Source organism: Corvus brachyrhynchos, unplaced genomic scaffold (assembly GCF_000691975.1).
Source record: "Corvus brachyrhynchos isolate BGI_N302 unplaced genomic scaffold, ASM69197v1 scaffold52, whole genome shotgun sequence".
NCBI lineage: Eukaryota > Metazoa > Chordata > Aves > Passeriformes > Corvidae > Corvus > Corvus brachyrhynchos.
In genome coordinates, this window is record NW_008237221.1 from 1,077,125 (window position 1) to 1,083,335 (window position 6,211).

The window sequence follows — 6,211 nt, forward strand, 5'->3', positions numbered from 1 at the left end:
AGTGCCAGCATCTCCCTGTCACCACAGCTCTCCCGCCCTGACGCTTCTCCCCCCGCACATGAAAACTCTCGCATTTATCCTTCTCCTTTTCCCTCTTTTATTTCCCTACCGTCAATTTGCCAGCCGAGCATCATTTCTCGGTAAAATTCAATTTAACGAGTGCAGGCTGCATCGAGCGCCCCGGGTCCTGCCGCAGTGGGACGGGGCATTTGCCGGGGCCGTTGGTAATTGCAGCTTTTGGGGGGATTTGGGAGATCCTCAGCATCGACAGCCACTAAGTGTCATTTCCTTGGCTCGCTGGGGAAGTATGTGGAAGTTATTTTTATTGATGTGCTCCTGGTACATTATTTTGGCAGTTGCAATTTCCGTGTGACATATCCAGACTCTCCTCCGAAAATCGAGAAGGGGAAAAAAAAAAAGAAGGAAAAAAAAAAAAAAGGCGCCTTGACATTTCCCCCCGGCTTCTGCCGCTGCTCAGTAACGTTTAATTACAAAACTCGGCTGCGATGCCAACCTGTATCGGTCATTAGGAACCTTTCTTAAAATCTTGTCAGCCTGCAATGAGAAACAGATTTAATGGAGGCAACCACATAGCTCCTGGTCTGCCAGCTGAAACTGAGACTATGCAAAAGAGGATAGAAATGCCAAAAAAGCCACCGCATTCCCTTCCTAGCAACCAACTCTTTAAATTTATTGCACTTTTTTTCCCCCCCATTCCTGCCCTTCAAACTGCCTTTGAGGAACTGGGCAGGATCTTCTTTATTTTTAAAGGTGTTTTGGGGAGGGAGAAACAAGTTTTTCCCGGGGGTGTCGCTGGTGTCGGTTTGGCTGGGTTTGTTGGTTGGGGTTTTGGGGAACGGTCTCGCCGGTCCCCTCCCCACTGTCCCCGGCATTCCCGGCCCCTGCTGTCCTTGCAGCGAGGGGACGCCAGGGGGCAAGAGGCATTCACAAAGACTGCATCCCTTCATCCCTCCACCATTCCATCTCTCCTTCTTCCCATCCCTCCATCCTTTCATCCCTTCACCCTTCCATCCTTCCGTCCCTCTCTCCCACGGGGGTTTCATCGTCTCACAACTGCAAAAGTCAGATTTCTTACTAAAAATAAAAAGAAAACATTCCGCAAAGTGGTCTAAATTCCCAATCCCCCCCCCCCCAACCTTATCTCCACGTGCACCTCGTGCGCACAGCAAAGCGCTGCCTCGCACGCAGCACAGCCAGGCGGAAACAATATCCAGCAGCCTTGTAAAGAACGACAGAGTTTATTTAAGCCAGCCATTAATCCTACTTACCTTGCTGCTATTTGGACCTAATCCTATTTCCTCTGTGCATTATAAGGACAGTGAAACGACACATTTTTGTTCTCCTGGTGGAGGCTGGCTGGGAGGAGCACGCCGCCGGTGCCTGGGCTGCCGCTGGAGCCGGAGGAGAGGGATGCGCTCCGCGGGCAGCAGCAGCCTCCAAAGGAAATCACTCAAGGGAAACTTCGCCAGAGAAAAAAAACCACGTTCAATTTCCTGACTACTGCTTTCCTGCCTGAGTTATTTATTTTGGCAACCGCACGTTCAATAAATGAAATATTCAGTCAACTGACCTCCGTGCCAGCTCATATGATTCTTTCAGGGGTACACTTTTTTATTTTATTTTATTTTGTTTTAGTCCTTAGATAAACTGCAGGGAGGGTTCCCATATCCCGGCTTTGCTTGGCAACTGATGCATTACATGGCTTATAAATTTTGCAGACAATGAACCCCAGTGTGGCTGAAGCAGACCGTACACACATCTACGTGCCATTTCCCAGGCACGTTAGACATTAGGGAAAAGTATCACTTATTTTTTCATCTTTTTCACACCTTTCCCTTTCCCAGACTTTGCCCCAAACGCTGAGTTGGGATGTGAAGCTAATGCCAGAGATTTTGCTGCAGAGACAGAAACCACTTAAAATAATCAGATGGCAAAATACCAGGCTCACCCCCGAGAGCAGCATTTGTAATGCTCCTGCCTGGCATTTTATTCCTTGCTTTATCTCCCCATATCACACAAATCCATACGCTGTGTATCATTTCTGTTTGAAATGCCATGAACTTGGTGTTTTAAATCGAACCAGCCTTCCTTTTTTTTTTCTTTCTTTCTTTTTTTTTTTTTTTCAGCCTCAAAACAATGGAGATTGTCAAAGGGCCCCGGGTTGAGCTTTTCTGCGTGTTCACAAAGCGTTAAAGCTTTATCGAACAAACCGGCTCTGTCTGACCCCTGCCAGACAAAAGGCAAGTTCCATTTTCCTCTGCAGAGAAGAGGGGCAGAGAGGGACACAGAGAGGGATGTACAGTAGGATTGGGTGGGCCTGGGGCCATGGGGTGCCCCAAGGCAGTGGTGGCATGTCCGGTCACCCAGCCACAGCCCTGGTGCTGCCAGTCCTGGTCATTTTGGTGGTGCTGATGTGCTTGGCCTCATGCAGGTGGGGGCATGGTGCCAGTACAGCCAGGGAGCAGCAGTCCAGCAAGCTGGCACCTGCTGGGGGCTCGGGCAGGGATTTTGTGTGGTGCTGTGCTGCATTTAGTGCTGCACCCAGCCCAGCGAGCCTCGACTGAATGAATGTCCACCCACTATGAATGGTCCTGGAGGGTTTGGATTTTTCTTTGAGGCTTTGCACAGAGCAGAACCATTCCATTGCTCCTAAGGTCCACACAGATGATTTACCATTTCCATGGGGTTTTTTCATGAATTTTGAATAAGATGGGAACATCTCGCTCTGGAGCAGTACACCACCAGGGAGGCTGGGAACAGTGGCCAGGCTTAAAGGAAGAAATGGTCAGAGAGGTAAGAAATGGTCAGAACAGCCTTCTGAGGAGCAACACAGGCAGGGGGACAACTGGTGGAAGACTGGATCTGCAAATGCTGGTGTCTGGGTGTGGGCATCTGTTTGAGCCTGGGCTCTGTGTGTCCCATATGAAGCCCTACTCGACCTCCAGCTGCTGGTCCTGAAGAGCATTGATCTTTTGTAGGCTCTTGGTGACATCTACCACCATCATATGAGTGTCCCAGACACCCTTCCAGTGGCACCAGTCTCTGCTAACCTCACCTCTGCTTTGCTCACATGCAGAGCCCGACGTGGAGCCACTGGGCTAAATCCTGCCCAGCGTGTCCACAGCTTTGACAAAAGTTCGAGCACTGTTTCTTCCAGCTCCAGCCACAGCCAGGCAGCAGATGAGTCAGTTTATTGACAATCACCATGATTCCCGTCAGCAGAGATGTGTCTGGAGCACCGTGATGTTGAGTGGTGTGAGGCATTTATTTCTGCATCTGTTTCTCGTGTGGGAGGATGAGCACAGAGACATCCTTTACTGGCACCTGGAGCTGAAATGGGCTTCTCAGAGGTGGGTGGGAGAAACACTCACCTCCTATGAGTTGTGCTTTGAGGGTTGCTGGTGAAGTCCACACTATTTCCCCCTCGGGTTTGGTTATTTGCAGAGACCCTGGTGCCCTGTGCACATCTCTATCCCACAAGCAGCAGGCCAATGTCACAATGGCAGAGACCACCTTTCTGCAGGTATATCATGCTCTCACAGTACCAAAGCACCCATAGATTTCCAATCCTGCTCATAAAATGTTAATTTCCAAGGAGGAGGCCGTGACTATGCTAGTTTTGGGGTTTGTTGAGCTTTGGGTAGCAGGCTCGGGCTGCTCACCCCCCCAGCAGTGTTTTGCATTACTTGTTAAGGGAAGCTGGCACTCGGCTTTGCCGTCAGTGGAGATTTGTAAGCCTGATTATATTCCTAAGCATATGTTTGGAAATGAGAAGCAGCTCTCTGAAGTCAGTGGAATTGCTCTGATTGCAAATCTCAAGTCAAGAGGAGGGAAGCCTGGCTGCGGGTCTGAGCTCCCTCTTGGAAGAGCCACAGGCAGTGAGTAACAGCTCTGGGCTCTTCCCCACTCCGGGGGCAAAGCTGAACAGAAAGCAGAACAAACATCTTTGTCGTGAAAATCCCATAATATTACAGAAGTTTTTGTGTTGGTGTTTTTAAAGTGCATAAATGATTAACCATACTACCTGGGTGGGCAAGTAATGCCTGGCACCATTTCCAGGGTATTTTACATGTTTCAGAGGACAATCCTAAGGAGAAAGGGAAGTTCATTGAACACAGGATGCACCAGATATTCCCCCCAGCAGATGGCTGACTTTGAGTGATGGAACAAGTGGCCAGGGCTCGGCGGCAGCAGCAGCAGCAGCAGCAGCAAAGGATTCACACCACCTTGCAGGGTTCAGCTCTTCGTGTCACTGGGCTCAGCTGCTGCAAAAGATGTCGCTGAATGGGAGCTGCAGTTTCATTCCCAGAACCAAACCATTCCTAAAAGAACACCACTTGTTTTGAGACAGCACCACTTCCCTGGAATCAGCCAGATTTGCCTGGCACAAAACTGCCACTACAGAGCAATGATTCTGATCTGTGAACCTCAAAGTAGTGAGAGAGATTTGAAATACTAGAAAGGCAAGTGGGTGGGTGCTTTGGTTGCTTCATGTTAGAATTGGTGGGAGATGAACACCATAAAATATTACCCATGCAGGGTCACAATTCTGCAGCACTCACTCATACACCTTCTGCATTCCCTGACTCCAAACATGCTGGTACTCAAAGCTAGGCCTCAAAAAATGCTTGAAAAAATTAAATTTGAATTGCATCCATGCCAGTTGTCACAGCAGAAAGAAAATGCTGCTCATGCAGTGAGGATCTTTTTACAAGGGCAGGTAGTGATAGGCCAAGGGGGAATGGCTTTAAACTAAAAGAGGGCAGGTTTAGTTTGGATATTATGAAGAAATTTTTCACTATCAGAGTGGTGAGACCCTGGAACGGGTTGCCCAGAAAAGCTGTGGATGCCCCATCCCTGGAAGTGTTCCAGGCCAGGTTGGATGGGGTTTTGAGCAACCTGGGATAGTGGAAGGTGTCTCTGCCCATGGCAAGGGGTTGGAACAAGATAGTTTTTAAGGCCCTAACCTGAACCATTCTATGATTCTATGACCCAACTCACCAGGACTGAGACTTGGTGCCCAGAGCAGCTGCCATGCGACGCCTCCTGTGGCATCTGTCCCTCCAGTGAGCTGTAAATCCCAGCCTCAGGACTGGAATTACTTCCACTTTACACCAGCACAGGGAATGGGACAATCAGGCTGACTTTGTGTAACTGGGACAAGAGAAAATTCTATTTAAATTCTGCACCCTGCCAGTGAATCTTGCAGCAGCCTAATTTTTCTACAAATAATGCCTTGGGCAAGGCTTGTGTGGCCCAGAAAAGAAAAAAAAAAGGGTTGAATTTCCTCCACCCTGCTTATTTGTAACCTCCTTCCTAATGGATGGTGAATCTTGGGAGGTTTGGCCCACTGGTGGCCAAGTCAGGGCTGTGATGCTGGAGAGGGCACCCGGCTGGGGATCGCTGGCACCTGTCAAAGCAAGGAGGGGGCAGATACGGGGACTCAAACACTTGTGCGATTAAGACAGAGAGCAAAAATAAAATAAAATTAACAAAAAAAAATTAAAAAAAGAAAAATTAATTGAGTAACCTCAAATTACAAATCAATTTGAGGAAATCCCAATCTAGCTGCAGACACTCTGTGAGCAGTTGAAGCTAAATTCATTGAGCAGACAGCTCTAATTAGCACACGGTTGCTCCAACAAGCTCTGCGTGGCTTTCTCCATGTCAGATGTGCCTGGTCCTGAGCCATGACACTCATCAATTTGACCCAAAATACATTGAAGGCAGGGTGTCACTGCACTGAGATCATTTAGGGGCTGCAGAAAATCAAACTCCAAATTTCTCCACTCCAACACCTCTGTGCCGCCTTATCCCAGCCACCCCGGGCTGGTTTCTGACCTCATTCATGCCAGTGCAAATCTGCAATAACTTCACGTTAGCCACAGGGTTTATTACAAATTGTCCTTGTGTAAAGAGACCAAAATCTGGTTTATGAAGTTGGCTTCTTTTCCCTCATTCCCAGGCAAGGAACCCTTCTGCAGCCGGAGTCAGTGGGACAGCTTTCACCTTTTAACTTAGGGAGAATTGCTCCCAGCTCACACTGATGGAAGCAAGGGGCAAACCTACTTCCTTCATAATAGCAACACTGCTTTGCTGATGCAGGATTTAGCCCTTTAGATTGAGTGAGAATTGAATATTTTTTTGTAAGAAGCCCAAAATAAGATAAATACCAGGATACCACCGCAGT